This window comes from Strix uralensis, chromosome 13, assembly GCF_047716275.1.
Source record: "Strix uralensis isolate ZFMK-TIS-50842 chromosome 13, bStrUra1, whole genome shotgun sequence".
In the NCBI taxonomy this organism is placed as follows: domain Eukaryota; kingdom Metazoa; phylum Chordata; class Aves; order Strigiformes; family Strigidae; genus Strix; species Strix uralensis.
Window position 1 is genome coordinate 15,608,873 of NC_133984.1, and position 15,223 is coordinate 15,624,095.

The 15,223-nt window shown below is 42.8% G+C and overlaps 1 long non-coding RNA gene across 1 annotated transcript in view; it reads left to right on the forward strand.

Annotated features, from left to right (window-relative positions):
• Positions 1 to 5,751: 5,751 nt before the first annotated feature.
• Positions 5,752 to 15,223, forward strand: part of LOC141949269 (uncharacterized) — a 191,895-nt gene continuing 182,423 nt past the window's right edge. Inside the window, exon 1 of the long non-coding RNA XR_012630712.1 lies at positions 5,752 to 5,787. This is a non-coding gene — a long non-coding RNA (uncharacterized LOC141949269). The remainder of the gene's footprint in view (positions 5,788 to 15,223) is intronic.

A 15,223-nucleotide genomic window follows, 5' to 3' on the forward strand; every position in this document is an offset into this window, starting at 1 on the left:
AGTGCTACACAAATGCATGTGGTCATGTGCCCACTGCTCCAGCAGAGCTGAGTGCCTTTCCCTCTGTGCCTGCCCATACAGTCTTGTTTTGTCCAGCAGAGTGTGTCTGAAAATGCTCATGTGTTTGGACTAAAAGAGTTTTGTTGCTTAGAAATGCTTTGGGCTGTTTTGACAATTTGGCTTTGTTTTGAACTTCCCTCATCAAAAATATTGCAGTGTTTCAGTTTATTTATAGAAACTTATTCTTCCACAGATAACTGAAGAAATTCAGCCTAGTCTGATGTTACTGCTAATTTTTAGGAACATTTCTAATTTGATTTACTGTTGTCAGAAAGGGCTACATTGTCCTGCACAGAATTCTCTCTGAAACAGTCCTAACTTTCATTTTTGTGAGGGAGCTTGTGAAGAAGGCATTGCAGGTCGCCAAAATGGTGTTAACACCACTCACAGAAGAGACTTCCATTGCTCTAGGTAAGTCAATGAGAGCTAGCTCAGATAGGGGCAACTGGCAGTGAACAGGGTTGTATGGGCAACCCTTGGAGCAAAGGGTATCTGAAAAGCAGGTTCCACCTGGATCCAAACTGCAAGTACAAGTCAGCCACCCTCCATCAAGGTCCCACACAGGTCCTTGTGGGACCTAGCAAAAATTAGTTGAATAATGAGTCAGGGATAGAGCTTAAAACAGATTCTGCATTCTCCAGCCCATGATCTGGAATATTATTATTTCCTCTGAAGTAGGACAGTTCTTGCAATATTGCCTATTTTTAGGGAGTTCAGCACAATTTCTAGACCAAACAGCTTCAGGTAAGTCTGGAGAAGCTTTCAGATGTGCTGATCGTCATTTTTTGGCTGGCCAGTTGCTAAGATACAACCTGAGAGGTGCTCGCATGACAGTGAGCCACTCTGTTTTCGTAACTTAAAATGGGTGCTTGTTTTTAACGCATTCAAGCTTATCTTACAGCCCATCTGCACTGCTTACCAGCTGGTCTTAACATGACTGACAACAATGCACAATAAATACTAACAACTGGGCCTTATTTTAGCAACAGGATCACAGACTGGCTTCCAGGAGACTAGGTTGTTTCTCTGCATGATGGACAAATAATCCATGTGAACAGTGCAGCATTTATTGGGAATTGGGTCACTCGTGGAATTTTCTTCCTGTCTGCATGGCAGGGCTGGTGCCCCAGGGGTGAGCTGGCATGGACCTCAGTATCAAAACCAACACCTGAAGTGTGTATATGTGTGAAATGTGTATGTTTTATGCTTTGGTGCTCTATCTGTTTTTTTCTGAAACTCCGGATGTTCTTGATGGAGCCTGAAAATCTCCTTGTTCATTTTTTATTCCCACCTCACTTCCCCACTGCCTGGCTCCATGCTCTGGCTGTGGACAGCATTGCCTTCAGTGTTACTTCATATTGGTCCATGGGCAAGCAGGTGAGTCACTCTGGAGCCACTGGACATGCTGTCACCACAAAGCCCATCTCAGCCCACCCAGAGCTGGGCCTGTCTGTGTGCAGAGAGCCCTTTGACTCCTGTGGGCTTCACACAGATTTCTGCCTGCAGGAACAGCTTGTAGGGTTAAGGCTTAGATGTGATTCCCTGAAAGGTGCTTTTCACAGCACAGATGATGTGAGGAAGGTCTCAGATACAATCACACATGTTAAAACATGTGCCTCTCCTCCTGTTACAGCCAAAGGTACCACCTGAACTTGCCAGGCAGCACTGTGATTACAGTGCTGATCAGTAAAAGGCTTTCTCTTCAGAGTTCAAAGCCTGAGCAGAACTGTTCTAAAGCTGGAGCTCATTGTTATGCAGGATGATATTTTGGTCTGAGCCCAGAGCTCATAGACTCAAGTATTCACTAACTCACTACCGGCGGGGACACGTGAGGCATAGCTTCCAGAATCTTTAAAATATGAACAGATATTCCCTGAAATCTGACCAAATCCTCCCAGCCAGACCATAAAGCTGAATGCGCAGTGGTTAGAGTATGGGGAATGCTAGCTACCAAACAGTTAAACCCTTCTCTGAAGTCTCCGATGTCACGTTATTTGCATGATTCACAGTTAACAGATGGGCTCATGCCTATATTGAGGGGGGACCAGTCCTTCAATTGCTATCATTAAATAATGACAGTTTATACTGAAAGGAAAACAATTTTTTGATGACCCCATTACATCACTTTTTATTTCTTTGGTTTGTTTATTTTAATTTCAGTCTTAAAGAGGAAAATCTCTTTTCTCAGTTCTCATTTACAAAATATGCAGCTGAGAGAACTCTGCCCACCCACACACTTCAACATTTCAGATATCAGCATTTCCATCCAGGGTTGGATGAACTCTTTCTAAACCCATTTAGAGGAAACATGGTTGAAATCTTTACAGAAGGAGAGTGAAAAACTGTCATAGATGCAAACACTGCCATCTCTGCTCTGTGACCAGTTTCCACTGCAGTTTTGAAGAAACCCTCCCTTTGGATGTATCTGTTCTATACAGGAAAGCACAGCACAGGAATCCTGAGCTGCTGCCAATTATACTAAAAGGGTTCTCATAGTTTAAGCTAAAAAAATTCTTCAAGTGTTACAAAAGCCCATGTTGCTGTACCTGACTAGCATGGCATTGGATTAAATCTTCCAAGGGTTCAGATTATCCCACATCTGTCTGCTTCAGAGCTTCTGACACCTTCTTCAATATGGCCTTGCTCAAGCAAGGTACTTGATAGGTCTGAAAGAGTGTGTTGAATCAGTGCTCTCAGCCCCATTGTCTTTGGGTGGCTGTGGTTACCTGTACAACACAGGAAAATTCATTCTACAGCTAAGATGTTGCTGATGGCCTCTGTCTGCACAGGGATTCTGGTGCAGAGGAACATAATGCCTCCTGGGACAAATATCAAATCACAGATGTGTCTGGGAATAAGCCCTCATTTGTATGTAACCTGGGGGTGGGCATGAGAACCCATTGGTGCTAATCACTGAAACAGTCAGGGACATTAGAGTGGGAAAAATAGCTGCACTTTCTTCCTTTCCATCATAAAACATCTGTTTAATTCACTTGCCAGGAGTGACCTTTCCCAATAGCAGGGATCCTGCTTTTGCTATGACTCCCTAAGCACTGCTCTTGCTTCTACCCCAAAGCATTTGTGCCTTAACATCTGCCATTTACTGCCAAAGAGCCCTGTAGTTCTGTGCTGTGACATAGACCCCATACACTGCCCTGACCCTGTCCAGTGGTATCCCACTTTATTCTACTGCAGTGAGGAAGCAGGAAAAGTTACATCACATAAACCAATTTTTAAATCCTTTGTGATTCACTGGATGAAAAGATGCTACACTACTGTCACTCATCTCAGGTACAATAATAGGAACCAACATTATTAGTGAATTCCAAGTAGATGGGTCTTGAGCCCTAGTTCCAAACTTTAATCCCCAATTGGCACTTTTAGGGTGCTGAAGAGGAGGAGAGCAGACAGTATGAAGACAAATGAAGAACAACTGCATAATGTCTGTGTTTGAGTTCCCACTTGGTTTCACTGGAGGCTTCTTTATACAACAACTTTTAGCATCTACTGCTTTCCACCAACAGTGGAGACAGGATGTCAGCTTAGACAGACTCTCACTCTGAGTCGTGACAGCAGTTGCTATACATTTATGGTAAAGCCAGGGGTGTTTCCATTTGATGCCCTTGTTTGTCTAATAGCAGTCACAAGTTCCCTCTTCCCCAGCCTCTGGGTCAGTAACAGAACAAGCTCACTGGCCAGTTCCACTTAATTATTGTTCATTTTTGGTGAAGCAAAGAATAAACGTCACTGTGTGACTATGCTTAACTAATGTCCTTGATTATTAATAGCCAGTTTTGGTCCCACTCCCAGCCCATGTGCCACAAAATACATTTCCCTTCTGTCTCCAGGATCAAGTTGTCTGGGAAGCCACTGTTCTGTGAAGAGACTGGACAAAAAGCTTATTGAACATCCCTTCCTTTTTATCAGAAAACTGATCTCTCTTTTTATTTTTAGGATTTTATCAACAAAAGTGGCTTTATTGCTTCACTTTTCATAGATGAAGACATGTTTTCAATATGGACAAAGAGCCCTACCAAGAAAAAATCACCACATGGTTCTCCTGCATGACACATGAAGTTCACTGCTTAGTCGCCTGGTCCTTTTTTTCTTACACCTCAAATGCACACCATACCCTGCCTTGCTCTACACAACCTTGCTTAGTTCTCACTGAAAGTAGGAGGTTTTATCCATGCCCCAGAATGACTTTGCCAGCTTCTCCCAGCTTCTTAAATGCCAGACTTCTCTAGTGCCTAGGCACCAGCTCCAAACACTGACCATTTTGCCACGTAGATCTTGTAATGAAATCAGACGATGCTCTTTTGAAGAGAGAGAGTCTTCTTGTCCTGTGAAGCAGTAAGAAGCCTCCTTGCCGGGCAGTAGTGGCCAAATGAGATGTGCATTGTTACAGGGGAGGATACTTAAGAGAGACACCTTATAGATGCTATGCTGTTGCTGAAGACTAGCCTTTTCTCTGGCAGGTCCCCATTCTTATTTATACAGCAGTTCCATGTACCCAGGTTAAAGGGCATTTAAAAGTTCTGGGCCAGGTCTACTCTCCATAACACATGTGACTCCCACTGGAGACGCAAAGGCACTCAACCCTTCCCTGGCAGTGGCTTTAGGAAATGTTAAGTCTGTGTCAGTGTCTGTTCAGTGCTAGTGCTGCTCTCTGTAAAGCTTACAAGTGCTCTATTTCCACTTCTGGAAGAGATGGTAATTTACTATTTTACCTGCTAATGCCAACAAAATCCCTGTTTCCTAGGATTTTAGTCCTGTGCAATAGGGAATAGAAGGCACATTATCTGTTTCTGCATACAATTTATTATCAGCGTTTCTTCCTGTTTCAGCTCTGCTTCTAATGACAGGCTCAAAATAATTGAGAAAGAGTAGCAAATATAGGAATAATGCAATGAGCTGCTGGTCTCTGTCTTAAGCTGTAACTGGAGCATGTACAGCATGTGTGTGTGAAGGTCTGGGACTCTCAGCAGGGGTCAGATCTGTGAAAGTTATCCTGGGAACAAATGTATGCCTTTAAATGGGATGACAGTGTAAGAGATTGGACCTCTAAGGGCCACTACTTTAAAATGAAGAAATCTTCATTTCCATGAGCTTGGAGCAGACCTAAAATCATCAGCTAGAAGATTTTTACACCACTCTAGAAATTTCTATATGTGGACCCCACCAGACTGCAGTGAGTGCTCTGCCCAGTTTAATGTAAACAGTTGAGTTAATCATACAGATAACGGAAGAGATCATTCACATACTGCCCAGATGCAAAGCCTCTGCACTGATGATGGAAGCTTGTGATGGCAATGGTCTGCTGGGTTGTGCTACAGTCACTCCTTGGTGGAGCCATGCTTTCCCTAGGCACTTTTCCACCATTTGTGTGCTCACTTCCCAGAGCTGGGGTCCCTGGAGGAGCTAAACATGCTGTGGTGTTTGCAACTTCATCACTGACATTGCCGCTGGCTCCATACCCACTCTGCGTACTGAGAGTGCAGTCCTGAACCAAAGTTTGCTGCACAGTAATATCACCAACAGGGGCTATAGCTACCCTTTTTTAGCATGCCCTGCACGTTTGGGCTGATGTTAGTATAGGGACTTTGAATACTAACCTAGCCACCAATGTTTCATAGAATCATGAAATAGGATCATCTATTTTTTTGCCAGGGCAAAAGCACAGTCTAGACGAGATGGCCCAGCACCCTGTCCAGCTGAATTTTTAAAGTGTCCAATGTTGGGGAATCCACCACTTCCCTGGGAAGATTATTCCAGTGGCTGATTGTTCTAGTTGTGAAACGCTGTCCTCTTACATCCAATCAGAATCCCCAAAGGAGTAACAATTACCCCTCCTCTTCTCCATGTGACTCCTTGTAAAAAGGGAGTCTCCATCTGCTTTGCATTCACCCTTTCAATACTGGAACATGGTGATAAGGTCTGCCCTAAGCCTTCTCTTTTCAAGGCTGAACAAACCCAGTTCTCTCAGCCTCTCCTCACAGGGCAGGCTGCCCACATCATCTTTGTGGCCCTTCTCTGGGCCTTCTCCAGCTGTCCACAACTTTTTTGCATAGCAGGGACCAAAACTGAACACAGTATTCCAGATGTGGCCTGACAAGCACTGAGTAGAGTGGGATTTGATGTACTCCTGGTCCCTTGGTTGTTTGCAAAAGCTGAACTGCTCAGTTGCTGGAGGCTAACAGATGGCTTGTAGCACCTAAAGGTGCTGTGTTCCCCTGGGGGCTGAATTAGCCTATCTAATGTCATGTAGGTGGCAGATCCTCTGGAATTCACCATATCAGTGTTGGATGTTACCACTGCCAAAGCTCTGAGCCTGCAGTCAGGAGTGGACCAGTGTAACCTGCTGACAAGTTCTTGTTGCTCAGCACAGAGCAGAGAATGGCCTGTTGTTTCACAGGACCTGGCTTTGTAGCTTCAAATGTAGCAGCTCAAGCTTGTGACACTGGAGAAGCCTTGGTCCAAACCTGCTGGCAGTCAAGATAAATGTTCTTACAAGAATAGAGAGACCTTTTACAAGGTCTAGAATTTGGTTAGTTCCTCAAGTCTGAGCTACCCGTTGCTGCTTTAGCAGTATTCATTTCTGAAATAGTCTCCTGCCCACCCACTTCAATTTTTTTCCTGTTCCTTATAACTCTTTCTGTACACTGTCCATCCTTGTCCTTCCCAAGCCATCCTCCCCCACCCCCAGCCCACCTCAGGCTCAGACAAAGCTTGTGGGAGCAAAGCCAATTCATTGCAATGTTCATATTTCAGGGAGTGGGTCATATTGGACAGGGCTGCAGTGGAAAAGCAGCAGTGGGCAGCTGTTTCCCATTTATTCACATGTAACCTCCACAGCACTGTCAGCAGAATATTAAACAAGGTTTTAGCATCTGCTTTTTTGGTTGGTTGGGTATCAGCCAACTGCTCCTGAATTCTGAGATTGACTAAGTGTCTGCATATCTCATTAGCAGGGTTAGCTAATCTTTATCACTCACTGCCACAGCAAAACCTCAGCAGTTCTTAGCTCCTTTGCAGAACATAATTGTTGTCTGCAAGTGTTTGATTCTGGTGACTTCTATTGCCAAGGCACAGCATGGGCTCTCCTCTGTTTCATAGGGACTGTAGGAAAGCTCCAGACTGTACTAGACTGAAAAGAGCTGGTCACACTTAGGAAAATGAATGTGCCTTTTCTCTGGAGAAAAAACAAAAAAAGATTTGGCTTGCCTCTCTGCTAGGTTTTAAATCGCAGTACAGAATTGAGGACAGTACAGAAATTTACTGGCTGATTCACTCTTGCTGGCCCAGAGTGACATCCAGCTATTCATGTTTGCATTCCAGGCAAAGCCCCAAGGACATCCCAAGAGGTCATCATCTGTGGTGGACTGCAGCTCCTTGAAGCTTCCTCACACCAGGCAGTTAATTCTCTGCTCTCTCACCCACTGTATGTTCCGGTGAGCAGAGGCTATTCCAAGAGTTCAGCTACCAGTAAGGAAAAGCAGGTGGAAAAAACCAGAAGGGAAAGATGTGGTCTTACAAGCTCCACAATTAAACTGGCACCTTCTCTCTGCACCTGGTGGTGTATCCATCCAGCAGTGACTTGGGTGAACATACTCCCTTCTCATCAAAAGCGGAGTTGTTAGGAAATGAAATATCTCTTCTCCCTGTCACAGTGAAAGCTCTTCCCTGTAGTACATTTACAAGCACTTCATCCAGTCTACTTTTAAATAATGCACTCACCACCAGTTAAGAGGACATAGCAAAGGTGAAGTGTATTTTCTATGCTGCCAGTGATTTTGCCTTCGAAGGGACAAAAAAACTGATCAGAGGTACATGTCAGTGATGTAGCTTAAATTCCAGTGGGGGTGAGTAAAGTCCAGCCACCAAAGAACAACAAGCAGTATAGTCAACTCTGCTAATTTAAATATAAGTTCTCTGAAGAGAATTTAAATCTCTAAATCTTCCTGAACCAGCTGATGTCCTTTAAAGTAGCAGGAAGATTTGTACCACTACTTTTTCTAGCCATAAAATTTCTCTTGCCCTTTCATATTTTGAGATATTTCATTTTTCAGTGGCTATAATTCCACAAGTTACCTTCATGTTGCATTAAATGTACACACAGTTTGCAATGCATGTCCTGTGATATAGGAGCTCTCTTCTCCTATCAGATATTTCCTGTAGGCAGGAAAACATTTTTTAAAAGAAATGAACACAATAGAGATTTCTTTTCTGCTCTTTGTCACAGAAAAGCACAATCTCAGACATAATGGTAAGACAAGGTCCACAAAATTAATAACTTCTTTCAAAGGAAACCTGCATTAAGAAAACTTGGCACATCAGTCTCTACATTCACACATTCCTGTACGCAGAAATCTGGACTGTCACTTTTGGAGACACATCCTGTTCTTTCGTAGTGGGACACTGAAGTCTCTCAGATCTACTGACATTTAATGATTCTCTTTGTTGCCCTGCTTGTGACTGTCACAGCACATCAGATTCATTGCCAGCTGAGGTAAGACTTGTTTTATGAGTCTGACAAGAAATGTTAAAGTGTCTGAGGTACTTCAGGATAATTCATCTGAGAAAGAGGGTAAGTTCCTTGCACAGGAAACATGCTAGTCTGCCAGAAAGAGCTACAGAGAAGCAACTGAAGAGAGTGCACATGTACAGAAGAATTCCAGTGCCACTCATCCAAGTGGCAAGAGCAATATTTCAGTTGCCCCAGCCTGATCTTGCTCAGGTCTCAATACAGTGAAGTGTCTCCCAATATTCCTAATGACCTGAGCACTGTTTTTGTTTCCTGATGTACTGTTAAAGCTTCCTTGCTTTCTGCTGCAATCCCGAAGTGAAATGGTGTGCCAGAGAGGATGAGGCAGTTAAAATAGTATCCCTACTGACAATGCTTGGCAGTAAGAACAGAAGTCCATTTAAATGCCTGTTTGTCTGTGTCCAAAGTCACAGGGTTTAACTTAGTGGTTATATGGTTTACTCTACTCCTGACTTGCACCCACAATGCTTTAGCAGCACCAAGTGGTGCAAGGGCAAGCCAAAGCCTTTTCAAAAGAAAGGGGCATTTAAAATGATGCAACAACCCTCAACTCATTGGGGTAAAATGGAGATAAACTGGGATTAAATTTAAAGTGGTATGCTGATTATTGCCCCCTAAAGCTAATGATGGGGGAGATGGGTGCTGCCTGGTACATAAATCTGAACTGAGCTCAGTTCCTGATTTAAGATATGGATACCAGGCCTGGATCTAGTTCCATAAGCAAATAATAGCAATGGTAACAAATTCAGAGAGTAAGAGCTGAGCTGCTGATATCTGAGAATTATATCTGTGTGTTACTAGGTTTCTATGCAGCATAAAAAATACAAAGCTGAAAATCTGAGTGAAAAAGAATGTGACTGTCCCAAAAAGCATCATAGAGCTGGTCACTGGGTATCAAAGGTCTAGTTGATGGTTTACAATCCATTTCCCTACAATGGGATGAAGAAGGCTATAGCATAGGTCTAATATGCTAAGAAAGAATAGCTAATGTTTAGGTATCCATCATTTGCATCTTTTGTCTAGTTAGCACTACTGTTTCTCCCAGAAATCCACAGGACTGTCAATTTTCACTCTACGATTAAAAGGTTTAAATATATTATTTGATCTCACTGGTTTTGGACTCTGTATTGCTACTAGACTGGTATAGGCCAGCTTGCCCACAATAGTCTTCAGCATCCTTGATGCTTTAAACTGGAAGTTTGGATGCCTTCTAGCCAGTCTTGCAAATATCCACTAATAACACTTTTTTTTCTAGAAGTGGTTCCTATACTTGGTGGTATGTGAGGATCAGGCCCATTTCTGGATGCAGCTCTGAGCATTATCCTAGATTTCTCTTCTAGAACTTAGTTTTCTGTGACTCAGTTAAGCACTTGTGAAACTGGCTTAATTCTTTGCTCTCCCATCTTTCTGTCTGATGTGGCTTTAACACACAAGACAGTGGCTGACTGTCTTTATTCTGGGGACAAAGCCTTCAGTTCTCAAAGTATTCACTCGAATACTTCAATTTACACATTTATTTCTACATGGCAATATATATGCCATGTCATGGAAAAGCTGGTGCCTGACAACACAAATTATCACAAACGATTGCACCATGTCATCTTCCCTTAATGACCTTGGCCTGACATCTCCAGGTAAGGGATGCAACTGGCAAGCTGACATTTCCCTCAGGAAATGCTCTGTCCCTCTTCTGGTTCCCCCCTCCCTTCATTTGGAAAATCTTTGATAATTAAATCCCTGCAAAGGCAAGCGATCTGTTGTTATAATTCATTTCATAATTCAGCCTAAACCCCACGTTTCTCTTTGCACAAATGAAATTTGCTATATTCACAAAAGATTGGCTCCCAAGCTACCTGCTTACTCACACAACCCCTTTCCTAATTAGATGGTTGAAACCAGCAAAGCATGGCCACCTTCCCAGCACAGACAACTTTAGGGAAACAAAAAAGGTGCTTTTCATTAGAGAGGTCCTGGAGACCCTGCCATAAAGAAGAGAGAGATACTCATTTCTGAAAGAAGATAGAAAGGTACAAGAACTCCTTGGTCACTTACTGTAGACAGCATCTCCTATTCGCAGGCAGGGGCAGCGGAGAGAGAGGAAAGTGGCTCAGTTGTTACATTGGTGGCCCCTTATCCTGGTTTCTGACTTTTTTTTCCATCACTCAGCTATCTTTCCTTTTGCTTTAGTGGGTTTTTCCTGAAAAAAAATGGATTAAGTTTTAATAAATGTCTTCTTGAACAAGAACATCCAGGTTTGGCCTGGAAAGCACAGCCTTTTCCCCGGTAGCTGGAAGAATTGCTCTGTAAGTGACAGTAGACACTTTTCCCTATTGCATGGCAGGGTGCCGCTTGAAACAAAACCCATGGAAAAGATGATTTCTGGTTTTGATGTCTTTAGATTAAGCTTGAATGTTTTTCCATTAGAAGTCATAGTAGTGTAATGACTATTGGCTTTACATCCTTACTGAAATGTTACACTAAAGATCCATTTAAGGACTTGAGGATCTAACGGTTCCTTTTGGCTTTCACAAACTACCAATGTATTTGAAGAGAAATTCTCCATATCCAGAATATCAGGTCTGTGTTACTAGAGGACCGTTTGCCTTCTTTTCTACCTGGATTGGGATAGGCTTTGTATTGCCTAGTAGGGTGGTGGTGCAGCCTCAAACCACCAGCAGCTACTGCAACAGTGCCCACTGCTCAACACTGCCGTGAAAGCTGTGCCAGTTCAAGAGCTGAAAGCAGGAGCAGAAAAGGAAGGAGACCGTATACAAAAGGCTCAGAGAGAAAAGCTGTTGTACCCTTTGCTTACTGCAACAGACATTTCTTTGCCAGGCCCCCCTTTGGGACAACTGGAGAAATCTCTGCTGAGTTGCCCTAATGACCTATACAATGGACTAAAACAATTTTCAGGAGATTTTACTTTCCTATCTGTAAGGTCTGGAGATCATACCGATGCCCTTCAGTAACATTCCCTGCAAACCAGCTAGCTCTCAGCCATCTCTCCCTTCCTCGGAGGCAAGTGATATCAAACTGTGTTATCCAACCATGAATCTCCAAATCTCTCTGGGACTGCAGCAGATAAAAGCAATCGTCTCTAATTAATATGTTTGATGAGTAATGGACAACAAGTTAAAACCCATGAGATGCAAGTAATGGCAGAACTAGCTGAGGATGACAGTGAGAGAGTGGCAGAGAACAAGAGCCAAGTAGGGAATTAGGCTGGGATAGCAACTACTTGTACCTGACACAGTACATATTCACTGAGACTCTTCAGCAGAAAGTACAACTGAAAACCAAGGCCCCAAAAGCTGGTAGCTGACATAAAAGACACCTGATGCAGCGTCAGTAACTACCAAGAAGTTATTAGGTGAGCAGGAGAAGAGAAATGGCTAGAAACATACTTCGTCTTGGCCAGTCCTGAAATTCTATCTCCAGTTGGGATCATTGTTCCTCTGAGGGCTTTGTTTCCCTTATCTACTTTTTCTTTGAGATTAGACTGATTCTCAAATTTACCACCTATGGTCATGCTTTGTCCAGGGGATGAAGAGCCAAAGTAGGTGTGAAGTTCAAAAGTGGGATAAAAAGTACAAAGCAGTCATCAGCCTGCCCTTGTTCCTTTGAAACATTCCTAATCCTCAATTTTACTTGCCTCTGAATTCAAAGTACATTTGGATTCATAATAGAAACAGCTGTGAGTTTTCACTGAAGGTTTCCCTTTCCTGCATTTAGAAGCTCTCCAGCTTTCTCAACCACATGATCAGGTTCATGAGTGAGACATTTGAAAGACAGGGCTCTTTTTCCCTTGCCACCCATCCTTTTGTCCAGGGCAGTTTCTGGGGTGCAGAGTGTAGAAGAACATTTTGTTTCTATTTACATCTGTGAAATCCCTGCAGGGATTAAGGGTTTGTTCAGCACTCACTGAGTACACAATATGGCTGATATTTAACCCACAGCAATAGTAATTTCATTACCTTTGAAATTTCTGTCACTGAAGAAGAATGTTTTGGCAAGCTAGAAGCCCAAAATATCAACTGCATCTTCACTGCATATCCCATTATGTTGTTTTATTTGGTGTCAATATCCATTTGTAAAGAGCAATAGGCATCAATAGGCAGTAATAAGCAGGAGGTCCTAGTGACAACCACTTTGTACAGTGGATGCTAGTTGAAAGTTTCTAAACAACCTCTACAAGTCATTGTTTCCAGATACTATCAAGGATCTCAGGGCTCCAGAACATTTAGCAAGTTATTTCGACAGTACTACACAAGAAGTATTTATAAATTTATAAAAGAGTAAAAAATATTTTTTTTGTAGCTGACAGTGCAGATTCACTCATTCTTCAGCAGAAAGCGCAACTAAAAACCAAGACCCCAAAATCTAGCAGCTGACATAAAAGGGTCCTGCTGCAGCATCAGCAACTACCAAAACTTTACTTCATGAAGCAACCACCAACCATCTGGGGCTGAGAAACAACCTGGGGGTAAGTTATTGCCCAAGTGTAACTACTCAGGTTTTACAGCAGCTTTAGAAGCAGCTGTCTTGCTGTGTCTGTGAGAAGCAAAATCAGATGAACCCTGATCTGATCTAGCTTCCTAGTTTGTGGCTGGGTAAAGCAGTGTTAGCTGCTGGCCTCCTGATCATCTGGTGATACAACTTTTTCTTCCTAGAATCAGCCCAGACTAACACATTTTAATTTGGGGGTGTTTTGCTATATTAAGGATACCAATTAAACTCAGACACCAGAGTGAAAAGAGTAGGTGTATTTTACTGGTGATAACCAAATAATGTAACAGTGTAATACAGAAAACATGCAGTAAGAAAAGGCAGAATAGAGCACCTGAAGCAACAAACAGGAAAATACAGGATAATGCATCAAATCATTACTACATGAGAGAGAGAATAGTGATTAAGAAAGATACATCACCACTTGCATATGTTACCATCATCCAGATCCATAGACGCTGGGCAGCCCCGGTTACAGCGAGGATTTGGAGAGCCTGTCCCAGCAAGTGGGAAGTCCTACATGATGCATCCATCTGTAGGTGAGGCATCCAAAGACGTTGTGAGCAGGTCCAGCCTTATATACTAGAGATTGGCAAGCCAGAATAGCTGGCACCTTTGTTTTGAGCAGAAAATTTCTGGTTTCATTCTCCTGTTGGATTCCACCCAAAGCCTGGCCGGGGCTTGGGGGGGAGACCAAGGGAGTTTCTAACAAGGCCAAATACATGGGTTCTCAGCCTCCAGCAAGGCTAAACAAGGGAAGTTGGACACATTCTCTCAGCATTTCATCCTCACTACTGATTATATTCTAAGCTGCATCTTTCACTAGTGAGCTTACATACTTTGTTAATGATTACATACTAAGTTAGCAGCTTCGGCTTGGGGCCTGTTGTTCAGGCTTCAGTATTTCAATGCTTTAGCACTTTTTACATCAGCATAAGTGGGTTGTTATAACTTAGTACAATAACTACTAGCACAATGGTTATCAGTTATAAAATATACAGGATTCATCTATAGGTCAACTCTGGCTTGGGCCTGTTGTCCAAGCCTTAGCACTTCAGGGGAGAAAGGCAAAACTCTTTATCATGTTTCACCTAAAAACCAGCTTGCCTGCCCTTCACAGGGAAAGCTTTGTTTTCCCCTGCTGCCAGAGAAAGGAATACCAGCTCTGCAGCACAGCAATATCACATTAACTGTCTGCAGGCATGACTCTCACATGCAGTTTCCTAAACAGTAGAACAATTTTCTTTAAGGAGCCTGAGGGAACATAGAAGAAAAAATGGGGGAGGCACTCACTAGAGACCTTGACTTTTCCAGAGGGGAGTACTATAGGCTGATTGATATCCTCACATCAACAGAAGGCAAACACAGCTGCCCTGACTTCTGTATTCAGATTTTGACTGTAACCCCTTACAGCACAAAGAGCTCAGATGTTAAGAGCCCATAATGGCAGAAAAGAGAAATAGGCTTCTTACATAGCAGGCTGCTACAACACTTACATGCTGTTGAAGTGTTGCAATTTCTCTATCATAGCTTTACTTTACCAGCATCCATAATCACTAGAAAAAGAACAAGGAACTCATCTTACCCCATTTCCTTTAAGTACTCTGAATGGCCACACCTGGCCATTGCTTTGAACCAATCCTTGCTAGCAAGCCTCTATTTAAACGGTATGTAAACCCTTACTAAAAGGTAGGTTGTTTAGTAAATTCTAATGCTGTGGGGTTTTTTTCTAATCTGTTAAAGTCATATGTATTCACTACTTTAAGACTTCTTTTTGTATGTGGTAAATATTGTTTCTGTAGGTTGACTGGGGGAAGGGAGGATACTGGTATTTGGTTTTGAGTTTTGTGGGGTTTTTTGTACCTGTGTTCCTACAAAGTACCTGTATATAGCTGGACAGTATCTGTTTGTGTGCTGACAAACTAGTTGTAGTACTGGGTTTTAATCTGAAAAGGAAGAAATGCTTTAGGCTGTGCAAAAGACCTGGTTTCACCTGAGATCCTTTTATGTTGTAATATCAGAACAAGGTGAGGAAAGCTTGTGTGATGGTTTCTGTTAAAGATACCAAGCAGAGTCCATAGGAAGTCTGTGTGCTACATGTTAGAGACCCTG